At 36.9% G+C, this 18,896-nt stretch overlaps 2 long non-coding RNA genes across 3 annotated transcripts in view; both read right to left on the reverse strand.

Annotated features, from left to right (window-relative positions):
- LOC147843062 (uncharacterized) overlaps positions 1 to 18,896 on the reverse strand; it is an 812,539-nt gene that overhangs the window by 434,711 nt on the left and 358,932 nt on the right. The window lies entirely within an intron of this gene.
- LOC147843065 (uncharacterized) overlaps positions 1 to 18,896 on the reverse strand; it is a 113,161-nt gene that overhangs the window by 20,566 nt on the left and 73,699 nt on the right. Inside the window, exons 3-4 of one of the 2 annotated variants that reach the window (XR_015495480.1) lie at positions 11,454 to 11,650; positions 348 to 439 (exon numbers count right to left, since the gene is read on the reverse strand). This is a non-coding gene — a long non-coding RNA (uncharacterized LOC147843065). Of the gene's footprint in view, positions 1 to 347; positions 440 to 11,453; positions 11,651 to 18,896 lie in introns of those variants that run through there. The other variant, XR_015495479.1, reaches the window with a different exon arrangement.

Raw genomic sequence — 18,896 nt, forward strand, 5'->3', positions numbered from 1 at the left:
GCAATGCAAGTGCTGTCCCATTTTATAGGGGTACATTTTAAAGCCCTTCCCCTTCACACTCGGTATTAAGGGCCAAAGGAAAGGGGAAGGGGTAAGGGTACATATCTTTCATAGAGAAAGAATAGCTATTTTATTCTCCATAGTTTCTCTGATTTAAGGGTGCAACAGATCCCGGGTAATTCAGATCATATCACAGTTTATGAGTAATAATAAGATTATCAATTAATTGTAGTAATTAATTGTAGTATTCAAGTAAGACCCCCCCCCTCCAAAAAAAAAAAAAGTATTGACAATATCAATGCATAGAATTTTGTTCCCCCAAAAATGTAAATGATCTGTTTACTTACCTAGGCTCAGGTTGAAATGGATTTTTTCTCCAGTAGAATTTTATTTAGCTGAAACTGTGATCCTTTATGATTCGTCAAATGCAAGTCGATGTCTAAAAACAGCAAATACAGGCAAGACTAAGTTAATGCGTGTGGCTAAAGTGAGGTGTTATGAAGTGAAACATTAAGTCTGTGTATGAAAATGAACAGTATATACCACATTATTAACAAATATTAACATTTTTATGTCTTATAACCAGGGCCAGACAAAATCTGTGGACTTTCCTTGCTATTTCTGCATAGAATTTTGTGAATAATCTGCCTATTTGTGCGGAATGTTTAACATTTTATAACTTTTAGTTAAGGTTTACAACGCAATTCCAATTAGAACCACTTGATTGGTAAAACTAAAAAGTAAGTCTTTTAAATACAGTAATATATGTGCTAAAAGACAGAAAATATTACATTACAAAAAATATTGTACATACATCAATGAAAATGTGCATATTATTCAATAATAATACTGAAATTAGTATTAAAAACGGCATAAATACAGATTTACACATATTTGCACAAGTAAACAAATAGATTGAAGTAGAAAAATAGAATGATGGGCTCAGAAATCTGAGAAAATCTGCAGATTTGTTGGGGTGTGGGCCTATTAATAACCCTTAAAATACAGTGTTTCACATCGCAATAATTTCCTTGATAACCATACTCTTATGTTCAATTCAATTCAATTCAATAGTGATTTTGACAATGTAGATTGTATCAGAGCAGCTTTACATAGAAGTTCTAGTAAAGTACAGATTTCAGAGTTGAAGTTCAGTTTAGTGTGATTTAATTTTCACTGCTGAAAGTCCAAACACTGAAGAGCAAATTCATTGATGCGCAGCTCCACAAGGCCCAAACCAAGCAAGCCTGTGGCGACAGGGGTGTAGGAAAAAAAAAAACGTCCATCATGGAGAACTGCAGATGTGACCCTGGTGACCGAGGGTGCGTCTCGCTATTAGTTTTACTCGATCTTAGTGCGGCATTTGACACCATTGACCACAATATCCTCATAAATCGCTTAAAGTCTGCAGGTGTCCAGGGACAGGCTCTACAATGGTTTAAGTCATACTTAACTGACCGTTACCAGTTTGTGAATATTAATGGACAGCCTTCACAAATCTGCCCAGTAAAGTATGGGGTGCCTCAAGGATCAGTTTTAGGCCCTTTACTGTTTACAATTTACATGCTACCTCTGGGAGACATTATTAGAAGACATGGGATCAGCTTTCACTGCTATGCAGATGATACTCAATTATATATTTCAACTAAACCTGACGAGACGTCTGAACTGTCTAAACTAACTGAGTGTATCAAAGACATTAAAGACTGGATGACTAACAATTTTCTTCTCTTAAACTTCGACAAAACAGAATTATTACTTATTGGGCCTAAATCTTGAACACAGCAGATCTCGCAACTCAATCTACAATTAGAGGGATACAAAGTTAGCTTTAGCTCTACTATAAAAGATCTGGGTGTCATATTAGACAGCAATCTAACTTTTGAAAACCATATATCCCACGTCACAAAAACTGCCTTCTTTCATCTGAGAAATATCGCTAAATTACGAAATATGCTATCCATCTCAGATGCAGAAAAGCTAGTCCATGCTTTTATGACTTCGAGACTGGATTACTGTAATGCTCTATTTGCTGGCTGCCCAGCATCCTCTATTAACAAACTTCAATTAGTACAAAATGCAGCTGCCATAGTTCTTACCAGGTCTAGAAAATATGATCATATCACCCCAATTTTATCCTCCTTACACTTGCTGCCTGTTAAGTTTCGTATTGAATTTAAAATATTACTTCTCACCTATAAAGCTCTAAATAATCTAGCTTCTGTTTATCTAAGCAACCTTCTGTCTCGCTACAATCCAACTCGCTCTTTAAGATCTCAAAATTCAGGGCTTCTGGTAATACCTAGATACCTAGATACCTAGAATAGCAAAATCAAGTAAAGGCGGTCGAGCTTTCTCTTTCATGGCTCCTACACTCTGGAATAGCCTTCCTGATAACGTCCGAGGCTCAGACACACTCTCCCAGTTCAAAACTAGATTAAAGACCTTTCTGTTTAGTAAAGCATACACTCAATGCATCACCTAGCGGGTTCCACACAGGCTTCTGCATCTTGTTTATATACAATATGAACAGCAGCTACGCTAATTACTCTCTTTATTCTCTATTTCCACCTGGGGATACTCATCCTGAGGTCCTCAAATTATGCGGAGTCACTGATTGGATCCAAGACCAGCGACGAGATGATCCCAAGGATTCCATATCCGGGACCAGGCCATATCCTGAGCTGCTGCTGCGCTGATGGTCGTGGGGAGTGGAGAACATGTGTCTGATTCCAGCGACGCTCCAGGGACAGAAGAGTCTTCGCTGAGGCCAGCTTCCAGCCTCCACCAAGGCGACTGAAGCTCTGCACAAGACTTTTGGCCAGCGGAGAAATTAAAATGGTCGTGCCCAACTGAGTCTGGTTCTCTCAAGGTTTTTTTTCTTCACTCCCATCAGGTGAAGTTTTTTTTTCCCTCTCCGCTGTCGCCACTGGCTCGCATGGTTCAGGATTGGTAGAGCAACGCATCGATGAATTTGCTCTTCAGTGTTTGGACTCTCAGTAATGATTAAACCACACTGAACTGAGCTAAACTGAACAGAACTGAACTTAAACACTAAAAACTGAACTACCCTGATCTAGTTACTATGACCATTTATGTGAAGCTGCTTTGACACAATCTACATTGTAAAAGCACTATACAAATAAAGCTGAATTGAATCACCGGGGAGTGATCAGGCTGGCCCACATGATCAGTTCGGAGACTCGTCTGTCACTGTGGTCTTTCAGAAATCAATCTCATGCACTCCCTCATCCATGATCAACAAAGCATCAACTCAGGATACGATCTGGTCCAGGGTTATGGATGCCTTGGCATCATTTCATTCACAGGTCTTAGATCACATCATTGGTGCTGCATAATTATGTCACTGTTTTCATACTGTGTTCCTAATTTCCTAGATTAGACCTTGCTCGGAAGTAGGAGCTGATTTAGTTAAAAAAGGGCTACTAAAATCATTTTTACACCAACACACCTCAGCCGTTTATGTTCACTTAAGTCATAGCTGACTATATTTATAAAGACAACCATAGAAACATACATTCATATATATATAACAACAACAAACTTGACTATAATTTTAAAAAGAAAACTTCACAACTAATCAAGCCCCCCTAAACTTTATACGAATATGAAGAGTGTTGAAAAATCAAAACTAAACTTTTAATGGAAAGAAGCTGCTATCAGACTCCAGCAGACCTTTCACAAAAGGTCATCGATCCAGCCTTTAATTAAGGGCAGCATTAGAGAACCGCCTTCTAGCACATTTAACACAGCTTTGATGTTCAGTCATTGATTTAATTTTCTTAAAAGCCTCACAGAGCACCGATACGCCTTCACAGAGAAAATGGAGAAGTTTAAGAAGAATCCAGAGGAACCAGATTTACACCTCCTGTGTTAAAAGACAGCGTCTCTAACTAACATCATGAACTGGTAGTAGTTTTTTGCCTATACAGTAAATGCCTACACTGATGTTGAGCATAATCACAGTCAGGCCTTTGTATCTGACATTTAAGGACAGGCAAGGAGCAGGATTTTGGATAAAAGAGGACTTGACTGCAAAATAGAAACATCTCTTAGCCATGATCATTAGCCATGTTTCATTTCAAAGATGCAAACTAGCGCAAAATTGGAATATGGCATAAAACATTTGCAAATAAAGCACTGTTTCCATATGATGAACTTCTATCCAAGTTATTACTTTTCTTCATTATTTTTTAGACATGTCTGTGATATATTGCTTGCAGATGATTTTATTAACATTGAGAAGTAGTAGGGGAAATGTTGCAACATGGGGCAGTTTCAACAAGACTTCCTGCATTCAGAAATGAGCTTGAGTGAGGAGATTCAAATTGCATATTCTCAGTTAGACCCCCAGTCTGAGAGAAATCTAACATATGTGACCATTCATTCAGTATAAAACTCATTTTGAGATAAAAAAAGTATATATATATATATATATATATATATATATATATATATATATATATATATATATATATATATATATATATATAAAGTATACAAAATGAGTTTTATACTAAACGAATGGTCACATATGTTAGATTTCTCACAGACTAGGGGTCTAACTGAGAATATGCAATTTGAATCTCCTCACTCAAGCTCATTTCTGAATGCAGGAAAAAAAAAAAAAAAAAAAAAAAAAAAAAAATATATATATATATATATATATATATATATATATATATATATATATATATATATATATATATATATTTTTTTTTTTTTTTTTTTTTTAAAGGTTTTCACCTTTATTGGGATAGGACAGTGGAGATTATACAGACAGGAAAGTATGGGGAGCAGTGATAGGAGAAAGATCGGCAAAGGACCTCAAGCCGGGAATCGAACTCAGGTCGCCGTGAGCACCTTGGTGCTATGTGTCAACGCACTAACCACTAGGCTATTGGCACCGACAAAAAAGTATATATTTTTTAAATGTTCAGAAAGTTTCTCATACGGTCAAATCTGACCGAACACTATTGTAAATATCTATAAAAAAAGATTGGTATGAAGTTTCGGTATCAAGGCTATAGTTTTATTAAAATGTGGCTGCTGAGCACCACCTTGAAAGCAATGCCATTAAGTCATGTAAGTTTGTAATTTCTAATGGAGGTGCAGAACTTGCATAATGCGCATATGGGAGCAACGCACACATGTTGTGCAAGTGGCGCGCACATGAACCGCTTGCATTTTCCAGCCGCACCAGGTTTAAAACAATTCTGAACATTTACTAAATGCTGCAAACACAAGTAGAACTAATCAAGCTGCTTCACACTTTATATGAAATAAACACATTTCAATAATAACAGCAGACTATTTACCTCAGACAAACACAGCGCAGGGCGAAGCAGTGGCGCAGTAGGTAGTGCTGTCGCCTCACAGCAAGAAGGTCGCTGGGTTGCTGGTTCGAGCCTCAGCTCAGTTGGCGTTTCTGTGTGGAGTTTGCATGTTCTCCCTGCATTCGTGTAGGTTTCCTCCGGGTGCTCCGGTTTCCCCCATAGTCCAAAGACATGTGGTACAGGTGAATTGGGTAGGCTAAATTGTCCGTAGTGTATGAGTGTGTGTGTAGATGTTTCCCAGAGATGGGTTGCGGCTGGAAGGGCATCCGCTGCGTAAAAACTTGCTGGATAAGTTGGTGGTTCATTCCGCTGTGGCGACCCCGGATTAATAAAGGGACTAAGCCGACAAGAAAATGCATGAATGAAACACAGCGCACCCAAACACTGCAGCGCTTTTTACTCTCTCTATAAACTTGCACCAGAGCTACAGCAATGGTTTGTTTTCCTCTGAGAAAACACTTGATGGACGCCTAGTTTCAAGAGACACCAGCGGAGCGCGAGCAAAGTTAATTATAAATGGTTAAGGAATCCACATGCTTGTGCTTGTCACCTCAGGTCAGAATAACAACACTCACTAAAAATGAGTGCCGTATAGTAGTGAGGAGATTGTAAATAAAAAAGGATTCAAGGATGTCAGTGGACTAGCTTTTTGGTTTCTTTTCTTGTGCATCCGAGCCATTAGCTCCTCATCTGAATGAATGATTTTATCAGGTACATACTCGTTTTTGTACATTTTGTTAATGTGCATCTTGCATTAAGCATTTTTATGCGGTAGTTCAAAATATGCATCAAAATAAGTGGATAGAAACATAGCTGTTGTCTTTTGTCGAAGTCAAGACTGAGACATCTTTATTTTTTTTTGTTTAAAAGGCAGGGTGCAAACTACGGATGAGCAAGGGGGAATTTTGGGGGGTCTCAAAAAAAAAAAAAACTACACATGCTATTCTTCTCATGAGCATCAAGGTTTAAGCTGAAAGCAGGGTGAATTTGCCAAAACAGAACCCCTTACAATGTTGTTTCTTTCATTTTTGCGATTAGGTTTTACCAGAGTCATCCAGTGTGTTTTATATATCATTGTGGCAAGGGACTCTCAAGACCAAATACCCCTTAGAAATAAAATTGGCTCCCCTAATGGCTATGGTGTAGTTCGAACACTTGAAAAGGTGTTATGTAAACGCACCTGACATTCCCACAAATTTACATTGAAATAGGAATTTCACAAAACTGAAATCTTAATTAGGGCAATTAGGCAATTTTTGCATTTTATCAGCAAAGCCAGTTCTTTAATCAATAGTAAAGATGCAGCAACAGTATTTTAAAGAGTCATAACACACTGTTAAGCCACGCAATAAAATGTTCATTTTTATTCAATTTTTGTTTGACCAATAATGAAAATCTTTGTGATAATGAGAACTGTTGCGTAGCTTCCCAGTGCACTATGGTGAGCTGCTATATCTGAAGGAATGTGAAAATGCCACATTTAACAACATGTTTTTACTCCAAACTTACTTCATAACTTTAGTTGAGTGTTTAAAATACTGTAGATCCTGCTGTAAGATGATTCCATAGTCGTGTTCATTACTCACACTGAAAGCTGTTAAACCTTCTGTTTATGCAGGAACTGCAATGAGGAATTCCTAGGTTTGTTTTTGGTGGGGTATTTAGAGTTTTTGCGCAAGAGTGCCCTCTGGCTTTTGGAGAGGATTTACTACTGATGACATAACTGACGAACACAACTTTTGCTAAATTGTAATTTCAATTTCATTTAAGTCATAAACTTTTGAGAGGATCGTTAAAGGGTAAAGATCAATCTGGCAAGGTTATGACAAATGTGTCAACATCTCAAAAGAAACAACAATAGTAGCGCTTCTGGCTGAACTCTTTTTGGTCATTTGCCATTTATGTTTTCTTGTCCAAAAAGTCTCTTGCTGGGCATAATTATTACTGAAGACAAACTCTTTCCAGTAGACACATTTTGGCTTTCTAGCTCAACTCTTTAGCTGCTAAACCACTACTTCCAATACAGGGATTTCAAATGACACATTCAGTCTGGTTGTTATTTAAGGTGTTTTGAAGCACGCTTGTCACTCAATCTGTCAGACGTTTGACCGATAAACTGAATAGTTTTCCTATTACAGAGCATCAGATGAGAGAATGCATTTGTTTGTCACTGGTATGTCACAATGTGATGACATTATTTTGACAGTACAATTTACACCTCTTTTTTCATTCATTCATTTTTCTTCAAATTACTCCCTTATTTATAAGAGGTCGTCACAGCAGAATGAACCACCAACTATTCTAGCATATGTTTTATGCAACAGATGCCTTTCCAGCCACAACCCAGTACTGGGAAACACCCATACACTAACTCATTCAAACACACACTAAAAGACTACAGCCAATTTAGTTCATCCAATTCACCTTTAGTGCATGTCTTTCGACTGTGGTAGAAACCGGAGCACCCACACGAACATAGGAACAACCAGAGACCTTCTTGCTGTGAGGTGATAGTGCTAACCAGTGAGCCACTGTGCCGCCATATGTATAAATATATACATTACCACTTAGCCACAGTGCTGCCATATATATATATCACATGAGTAGCAGTGCAATATGGCTGTATAACAGCACTGGGAGGCGTGCATTGGCTTGAAGCCGCAAGCCGAGTGCCTTAGTGTCCCACCAGTAACAATATACAGCCATATTGCACTGCTACTCGTGTGATATTGCATTTCTACAGCAGAAAAGAAAATCAAACATGGAGATTGTCAAAAACCCTTTGTGAGAGTAACTACTTTCTTCTGCCATTTTTACACATCTGCAGAACAGCAGAAACCGTTGCTACTCCACAAACGTCACTTTACAGCTATAGTTTTTAAATGATTCTCTAGCGTAATGTCTAAAGTGATGACAAAACAGCTGATTTTGCTCACATTTTAAGATTATAAGGCTAAACGGCTTGAAATGCCATCAGTCTACAGAGATTCCCCATTCAGTACTTCTCTCTTGAAACCGGGAGATCACAATAATTAACCCCAAAAAACAAAGCAAAGCAAACACTACCAGATTACTATATACATACAGTATTACAAAATACAACAGAAAGAGATCGACTTAACAGTTACCTGATATATAATGATTTGTTTTGCTGTAGTTTGAAACGTATGCTGAAAAAAAAAAAAACGTAAGCAGTCTCTTTCGGCATCTTGTGGCGGAACCGTATTTGCTCTGATAAGTACGACAGTCTGATGCCCACCAACATGCTAAACCTTTGAAATTATGAATATTTAAAATAGGCATAATCCTTATTTAAAAACTGCAAAGTTAGAAATGAAAACAACTACATTCTCACTTAAAAAAGCCTCAAAAGTACATTATGTTGTCCAACAGCAGGAACATTTGTCAAACTGTATCCTCTGCTTGCCACTCCTGTGGGCGGAGTAATACACAAGGTTGAAGAGGCTGTAGAAGTACTGATATTACATTAATATCTCACTGCAATCAGCCAATCAGATTTGAGAACCAGACAGAACTGTAGATTATTACTGTGGAAAAACAGTACACACACTATTTTCACAATGATTGGTTATTGAAACATTAATCATCAGGGTGCAATTCCACAAACCTATAAGAATTTGAGAACATATTTACATAAAAGCCCAGTTTCCTAAACTTGGTTGACATTTTATGGCTGTTTTGAGTGAAAATAAAATTGCAGGGACAAAACTTTCAAAACATCAGTGCTAGTGTTTGATTTCAAGATACATATTAGTAATGTGTTTTTCTAAAACATTTCTATATAAAGCTGATTAAATGCTTTTATTTAATTTACTTTAAGGAGACTTTAAAAGACAAAAATGATATTCCTTTTATAAATAGTTAAAATAAAACTAATACAACAGAGATTTTTAATTAAATATACTGGGTGTCAGAACTCAAAATTGTGTCAAATATGGGCACCCCAATGAATGGTAGAATCTGTCCACATTTTTTAGAGTTGCACATAGAAATTTCTTTTGATTGTAGTCTCGGAGCAAAATTGATTGTTGTTTGATTTTAACTACTAGAATTGGGCTGCTTTATTTTCTATATTGTGCTATACATAAAAAATTGCAACAACAAAAAAATTATAATAAATAGTTTGATATAAATAATATGTAAATAATATTTTTATAGAATTTTTTCAAATTTGTTTCATGGATTGTGTGGCGAAGTAGGTAGTGCTGTCACCTCACAGCAAGAAGGTAGCTGGTTCAATCTTTGGCTGGGTAGGTTGGCATTTCTGTGTGGAGTTTGCATGTTCTCCCTGCGTTTGCGTGGGTTTCCTCTAGGTGCTCCGGTTTCCCCCACAAGTCCAAAAACATGTGGTACAGGTGAATTGGGTAAGCTGAAATCGACTATAGTGTATGAGTGTGCGTGAATGTGTGTATGGATGCTTCCAATTGATGGGTTGCAGCTGAAAGGGCATCTGCTGCGAAAAAAAATGCTGGAAAAGTTGGCGGTTTATTCCGCTGTGGTAACCCCAGATTAATAAAGGGACTAAACCGAAAAGAAAATGAATGAATGAATGAATGAATGAACTGTGATACAGCGGGGAAAATAAGTATTAAACATGTCTTGTTTTTTTTTTCCTGGGAATAATATATATCAAGGAAGTGTTAACATGGAATTGAAATAGATTTGGTGATGGCTGCAGCTCTGCACAAGACTTTTGGCCAGCGGAGAAATTAAAATGGTTGTGCCGAACTAAGTCTGGTTCTCTCAAGGTTTTTTTTCTTCACCCTCCTATTAGTGATGTTTTTTTCCCTCTCCGCTGTCGCCACTGGCTTGCATGGTTCAGGATCTGTAAAGCTATGCATCGATGAATTTGCTCTTCAGTGTTTGGACTCTCAGTAATGATTTCAAACCACACTGAACTGAGCTAAACTGAACTGAACTTAAACACTAAAAACTGAACTACCCTGATCCAGTTACTATGAGCATTTATGTGAAGCTGCTTTGACACAATCTACATTGTAAAAGCGCTATACAAATAAAGCTGAATTGAATTGAATGGCAGCTTAAAGACGCCTCTCATATGGAAAATGAAGTCACATATGGAACATGAATTGCTCAGGTGTGAGTTTTTCTTCAAAAGAAGATTTTAAAAAAAATCTTGATTCTGTGGGTCTCATCTATCAAGTCTGATATTTCATTTGTATTTTATTTTATATTAAAGTCTGGTGACTGGCTATGCCATTCTACAGCTTGATTTTCTTTCTCTGGAAGCATTTGAGAGTTTGTTTGGCTGTGTTTGGATCATTGTCTTGCTGAAATGTCCACTCTGATTTCATCTACATCATCCTGAAAATGTAGATGTTGGACAGAAGCAGCTAATATTCATTTACATTGAGGAAGCGGAGGGTTGCTGAAGAACTAAGAGATTTCAGCTGCTGTCTGGGCTTTCACTGTCTTTCAACACCTCCCTTTCTTCATGTGTTCAATACATTTTCCCTGCGTCATTTCATTTCTTTACACATAATTTCATTTGTTAACTAATTAGATTTGTTTTCTATGCATATATGGATTTCTTTGGGAAAATTTCAAGTCAACGGCACCTTTAGAGATATGTTTTCAGAGAAAAATAGTGACGTGTTCAATACTTATTTTCTCCGCTGTATGCAAGTAGTATTTAAAAAAAGAAAAATCTTTAGGCTGACTTGTAAAATTCTGTCCAGGCACTGGGGATGAAAAAAAAGCATTTGGCTAATTCTGTTACATTTACAGAAATGTTTTATTAATATACCATGCCCCTGTTAACGAAACAAACTTACTATCTAACTTACTAACTAAATAAATAAATTATTTAATGTGATTGAATGCTTAATATAAGTTTAATTCAAGTTAATTCTAATTATCACACACCCTTCCCGAAAGGTGTTCTTGTTCTCCAAAATGAAATCATCATCTGGTTGTGTTTGGCAGCAGTTGTTTGGGCTGACATGCATGAGTGTCTCTCCAGCACTGCTGGCCCAACTACTGAATAAAGCCCAAAGTGATGCCAAATTTCCCAGCTATTCCTGCCCTTCCTTTACCAGACCAATGAATCCAGACCTTCAGCAAATCTGGCATAGTGGCATCGCACCGACGGATCATCAATCTTCCAAGAGCCTGGTGGGCCGCGGCGAAGCCCAGTGAAATGAGAGGAGCTGGGGTGATCGTTGGTTTGTGGGTCTGCTCCGGTTCAGATGTGGTGAACGGTGAACGGCATATGGGTTTGAGCAGAGAATGAGCCAAGAGAAGGACACGAGCTGAAAACCAAAAATCAGCTGTAATTACAACAAACAGACTGACTGATCGTGTAAACAAAAACTCAGATGTCAGGGATTAAATCACATTGATTTGCTTACTTGTTTTAATATTTTTTTTAAAAATATATACAGGTGATAACTACACTTAATGAATCCTTTATGAAGCATTAGCAAATAGTGAATTCATTATTTGTTAAGCATTACCTCTGCATTAATAGATGTTAGTAAGCAGTTTATAAATACCGCTACAAATGCTGTAATCTTGACTTCTTGCTCAATAATTTTGTTTTCTTACTTTTTTAATGATTCGTTATTCATGAAATGAATAGTGTCATTATTTGCTTTACAAATAATGAATTGACGATTGGCTAATGCTTAATAAATTATTCTTAGTGTGTACTTAATAAAGTGTTACCAGGAGTGATATTAGGATTTTCATTTTAGGGGGGTTCAGCTCCTTATTAGCCCCATCAAAATAATCAAAATAATGTGATACTGAAAAATTGAACTATTTTGTAAGGCAAGTTTAACAAAACAGATCATGAAAAGATCATTTGTACGGGGAAAAGTAAGTATAACTGGAATGAGATAGTACAAATTAATAGAAAGTAGCTACCAAATCCACCAAACCATAAAATATTATAAATGCAATGATTGTTGAATAAGTCAAAAAAATAAAAGTGCAATACAGCCGTGCAATAAAATGTATAATTTCTCTACTTGTGGAAAAACTCACTGTTAACCAGGTAGCTGATTATTGAGGTCACATTTTTGCTCATGCCTAACACTGTTAATGAAGACTACTCTAAAATCCCTTTGGTAAAAAAAAAAAATGTATCAGAAAAAAAAAAAAACTTTTGTGCTGTTCAAAGTAAGCCTAAGTTTCTTTCCTGTAAATGTGAGATAAAGATCATTTCTAAAACTATTTTCAAGAGGACTTTCCAGTTATTTACATTCCTACCAAATGTCTGTTAGAAAAATACTTTTTACAGTGTATGACATACAGCCACAATGTCTGACAGAACGGGAGTGAAATGCAAATAATTCGGTAGGTATTCAAAGAATGCAGACAGTGCAAGCTCAGGTCACTGTCATAATGGACTTATTCAACAGAGCGTTGCTAATGCAGGTGCATAAACACATACACACACACACACACACACACACACACACACACACACACGCACACGCACATGTCAGTGACAAGGTGTCAAGAAGAGCTTATTAAATTCTACATTTCCATAAACAGCCCTGGGGGCCACAGTGAGGCGCTCTCCAACATGTTTCCAATACCACCCTGAATGTATTATAATTGTACACTAATTTCTGTAATAAAAATATAAAATGTCTCATATTGTGTTTCCTGCTAAAAAACATAAACCATAGAGACAATCACCAAGAACAAAAGTTCTGATGGTTTGGATTGTTATAATGGAACGTATACTGGTTGTAATGGGAAGAACAATTGAAATGTGTAAGAATGATAAGAACAATTTCAATCTTTTTCTTTGAATATACAGTAAGATGCTTTGTTTAATCTTAACCTCATACAGCACATCACTAGTATATCAGACATTCACAAGACATTAGTCTCTCACACTGCACTGATTTAATCTTGATTGGCTCTTCTTCACTCAATAGTTCAATGATTTTGATGGTTTTCTAAACAACTTCATCACAAATGGTTTTTCAGAGGTTTTCATTAAGGTTTAGTTCAGGACTCTGGGCTGCCATTACATTATTTCAGTTTTTTCGGTCATTGCTTCCCTTGTTTTGCTATTTGGGACAGATCTAAATATACTGTAACACCTCTCATACTGTAGTCTATGCTGAAAAACATAAACCATAAAGACAATCACCAATCACCAACATTTTTAATGGTTTTGTAATGGTTTTAATTGTTCATTCATTCATTTTCTTTTCAGCTTAGTCCCTTTATTAATCCGGGGTCGCCACAGGTTTTAATTGTTATAATGGGAATTTTACTAGTTTTAATCAGGAGAAAAATTCAATTTGTGAGTAAATTTGAGAATAAGAATAATTTCAATATTTTCCTTTGGATGTAAGATGCTTTGTTTAATCATCTCTCACCTACATCACGACATAACAAGTATCTTGTTTGTAATAACTAGTCTTTAACAACATCAGTCTCTCACACTGCAGTTTAATCCTGATTGCCTATTCTTAACTCTATAGTTCAATGATTTTGATGGTTTTCCTACCCATAACTTCATCACAAAGGGTTTTCCAGAGGTTTTCGATCAAGCTTAGTTCAGGACTCTGGGCTGCTATTACATTATTTCAGTATTTTCAGCCACTGCATAACTTGTTTTGCTATTTGGGACAGGTCTAAATATAAAACCTCTCATACGGTATTCCCTGCTGAAAAACAAACCATAGAGACAATCACCAATCTCACCATTTTTAATGGTTTTGTAATGGTTTTAATTGTTATAATGGGAATTATACTAGCTTTAATGGGTGGAAAATATAAATTTGTCATTAAATTTGAGATTAATAATTTCAGTATTTTCATTTGAATGTAAGATGCTTTGTTTAATCATCTCTCACCTACATTACTGTCTCTCACAGGATATAACTAGTATCTTGTTGGAAATAACTAGTCTTTAACAAGACACCCTTCTCTCACACTGCTCTAGTTTAATCTTGATTGGCTCTTCCTCACTCTATAGTTCAATGATTTTGATGGTTTCTTAACCATTTTATAACTTTGAAAACCATAACTCAGGAAAACCATTTGTGACAATCAGGTTTAGTTCAGGACTCTGGGCTGCCATTACATTATTTCAGTATTTTCGGCCACTGCTTCACTTGTTTTGCTATTTGGGACAGATCTAAACAAAAACCTCTTGTACTGAGTTCCCAGCTGAAAAACATGAACCATAGAGACAATCACTAATCTCAACATTTCTCATGGTTTTGTAATGGCTGTATTTCTTAGAATAGGAATTATACTAGGTTTAATGTAGAGAGAAAAATAAAATAAGTGTGTGCGTAAATTTGACATCAAGAATAAATTCTATAATTTCTTTTAAGATGTAAGATGCTTTGTTTAATCATCTCTCACCTACATTACAGTCTCTCGCAGGACATAACTAGTATCTTGTTGGAAGTCACTAGTCTTTAACAACATCAGTCTCTCACACTGCTCTAGTTTAATCTTGATTGGCTCTTCTTCACTCTATAGTTCAGTGATTATAATGGTTTTCCTAACCATAAGTTTATCAAAAATGGTTTTACAGAGGTTTTCAATCAGGTTTAGTTCAGGACTTTGGGCTGCCATTACATTATTTCGGTATTTTCGGTCATTGCTTCACTTGTTTTGCTATTTGGGACAGGTCTAAATATACAACCTTTCATACTGTATTCCCTACTGAAAAACAAACCATAGATACAATCACCAATCTCAACATTTGTCATGGTTTTGTAATGGTTTTAATTGTTATAACGGACATCATGTTGGTTTTAATTGAACCTCTGATGGTCCTATGGTTCTCTTCTTGTAATCTTTTACAGTCTATTGGTAGCATGCTATTAAAAAACAATAAATCATGATACAATACGTCCCTAAACAGACTAGAAACCATTCAGATGTACTACTTTCAATGGTTGTAAGAGCTTGTATTTTTAATAGCACATTCTGGATTGTATTTTTTCACTTAAAAAGTGGGATTTTGAGATTAAGTGAATGTAAAGTGAATCGCAGTTCAGCCCTCATCTGAATGCAGTCTACTGAGATGACTATGCACCGTCTCTCTCTAACACTGACACTAACTTAAGATGCTCTTCACTGCCAATTTCCTCTGAGCCCAAGATAAGTTGAGTCTTTGGCTCTGTGACTGTGATGGTGGAGAGAGCAGATATTGTAATGCCTGATCAATCTGTGAGCGAGCGTTTCCACAGAGATGCATTAATCCACTTGCTCGAGCAGAAGATTCCAGAGCATATCTAAATGTGGGAGTCATGTGGGTCGAAATCAGGAGAAACTGTGCATCTGTGAGCAAGAGACAGAGACGCCACAAGACTACTGATGGTACCTGGAGATACCTTGTCAAAACCCTACTTTGGGTTAATTGTTTCAGTTAAATCGAAGTTTCAGTTTTTAACCCAGCAGTTGGGTTTGTCCTTATTTGACCCAACATTGAGTTGAAACAACCCAGCATTTTTATAGTGTAGTGCATTTATGTTGGTATTGTCATAACTATGTTGTGGAAAGAGTTTTACTTATTTGTTATGAGAATATTAATAAAAATGGATCTTTTAGAAAAGGTGACACTTTGATTGCTGAGAAACCTTTTTAACTCTGATTTCTAACTTGTGCAATTTAATTTTAAGAATTATTGAAATTTGTAAATAAATTGTACATTTCAAAGAATCATTTCAATCTTTAAATGCAAGATGCTTTGTTTAATCATAACCTCATACAACACATTACTAGTCTCTCACATACAGTATTACTAGTCTCTCATTGGACATAACGGGCTTTCACAAGACATCAATCTCTCACACGATAGGTTCTTCTTTACTCTATATTTTAGTGATTGTAGTAGATTGCTTAACCATACCTGTCACAAATGGTTTTACAAAGATTTTCAATTAGGTTTAGTTCAGGACTTTGGGCTGCCATTATTTTATCTCAGTGTTTTCTGCCACAACTTCACTTGTTTTGCAATGTAGGACAGGGTCGCTTAAAAAATTCTGCCAGATTTAAGTGAAGAATGCTAAAGAAGCTTCTTATAAACATTTGTGTTCCCTCTAAGTATGTACAGTAGCTACATTAAAGCTGCAACTCCTGCTGCTGCCAAAAAAAAAATAATAAAAAAATAAAATTTTCCACCACAACCATGAACCATCTTTTTCACTGACTTCTACACACACTTTCAACTTTTATTCAGTTTGAAAACAAACCTAATGTTTCCTATTGGATCCAAATAAACTTGCTTTCTTCTCTAAAGTGAACATTGGACAAGTTTTCTTTTCACTCCTCAGCAATGGTTAGTCCAGTCTTTTGATACTTTCTGCTGATTAAGGTTTGGTCACTGTAGGGTTTTCAGTCCAAATTGTCTTAAACATTAAAACCCTGTATACAGAGTAACAGATCATTACATTTTCAGTGCTCACTGAGGGTCTGTGCCTACATTAGGAACACAAATTGTTTAAGGTACATTTTTGCAACATCGTTTTCAGCTACAATTTGAGAATTTGGGGTTTAAAAGTGCAAATGGGGTAGGAAAAGAGAATATACAATCTGTACAGTATAAAAATAATTATGTCTTTGAGAAGTCCTCATAAATATGGCTGCATTTTGCATTTTGTTTGGAAATGAAAATTGGGTTGACGTCAGAAACCAACATCAGACAGACATCAATGTCAGACATCGGACAGACGTTGCATTTAGGTTAGTTTCCAATGTAATCTTAAAACAACAAAATATCAACATCAAAGGATGTTAAAGCATGACATTGTGTGGACATTACCAATATGACGTCTATCAGACGTAGGATTTTGGTTGCCATACCTGACAAAGAAAGTTCAGTATTTGACGTCAATTCGATGTTGGATTTTGGTCACTTTCCAACACAACCTAAAATCAACAAAATATCAATATCACTTCACATCGTTATTGGACGTCAAAATAACGTTGTCATTAGATGCTGGAGAAGGCAAGGCATCGGCTCAGTAGTAGCGCCTCACAGCAAGAAGGTCGATAGGTCGCTGGTTCGAACCTCAGCTCAGTTGCCGTTTTTTTGTGTGGAGTTTGCATGTTCTCCCTGACTTCGCGTGGGTTTCGTCCGGGTGCTCCGGTTTCCCCCACAGTCCAAAGACATGTGGTACAGGTGAGTTGGGTAGGCTAAATTGTCCGTGGTGTATGAGTCTGTGTGTGAATGTGTGTGTGGATGTTTCCCAGAGATGGGTTTCGGCTGGAAGGGCATGCACTGCGTAAAAATTTGCTGGATAAGTTGGCGGTTTATTCCACTGAGGCGACCCCAGATTAATAAAGGGACTAAGCCGAGAAGAAAAATGAATGAATGAGATACTGGAGACCAAAATCTAACCTATACTGTAATATTAAAGGGCCATGAAACCCCCTCGTTTCAGCAGGGTGTTTTCACACTTCTACTTTGGAAAAAGTCAGAAAAGTGGGCGTGTCCAGCTCTGTTTAGGGGGGAGTGTCGGAGGAACTAAACTTAGATGCACACGGCAGGTAGCGTCAGAAAGTCGCGTGTGTTATTCCGGTCACAAAATGCGGTTAAAAACCCTAAACGAGGTTAAAGTTTGGTTGTGGTCCTAACATGTTACGGTGCAATAGTTAACTTCGATACGAACAAACTGAATAAACAAAGAGCACTGGTCGCTCACTTACCAAATCTGTAGAGACAGGACAATCACCAGCAACTAGAGCCGCGTCTTTATGAAGAGAAGACTACAAGCGAATCCGGATCTCAGCGTTTGCAGATGAGAACAGCTAACAGGTAAACAATGTTCCTCCTTAGACGCGTAAGTTATTGTTGTCGAGCGTTGCGTACACTGTTAATCCACACGTGAGTCTGAGCTCTCACAGAGAGAAAAAGAAAACGAAACTTAACGGCAGCAAACTATAAAAGCAACACTTCACGCTTGTTTTGCCAACACAACGTGGCGTCTATGTCGTGTAAACACAGTAATGAATATTAATGAAGTTGCACAATAGAGCACGCTGATTGGTTTGAACCAAGCCTTACTCATGCATTAATGCAACACACTGTAAGACGTAATAAGACACACTCTGGCACAGACGCCCAGTCTGCATGCTGGAATACAGGCTATTATGTCATGACCGTGACGCAGCTTCAAAAATTCGTTTCAAACAGGAAGTACGAATTTGCTTGAAATAATACAAAAACAACCAATTTACACTTTTTAGTGAAATATAGGTGTCCTCATAGTGTTTTTAGCAGTGTGGGACACATATACGACTGTCAACAGCTCAAAAAATGTGTTTTGGTGTTTCGTGACCCTTTAAAGTCTTATGACGTTGTGTGTCTGCCAGGGTGTCTTTGGAGTTTATTATGTAAAAAAATCAGGTTGTGAATTAAAAGAAAGTGTTCCAGCACTCTCTGAGTGTTACTCCAGTCTATGAATGTCCCCTGTTGGATAGGTAGACATCACTCAGAGCTTCAGGTCATCACTTCACATGTGTGTTTGTAAAAATGCAGCAGAGCATATTGTTACTGTTCACTAAGAT

The sequence above is a fragment of the Danio rerio genome, chromosome 7 (assembly GCF_052040795.2).
Source record: "Danio rerio strain M-AB ecotype USA chromosome 7, GRCz13ab, whole genome shotgun sequence".
NCBI lineage: Eukaryota > Metazoa > Chordata > Actinopteri > Cypriniformes > Danionidae > Danio > Danio rerio.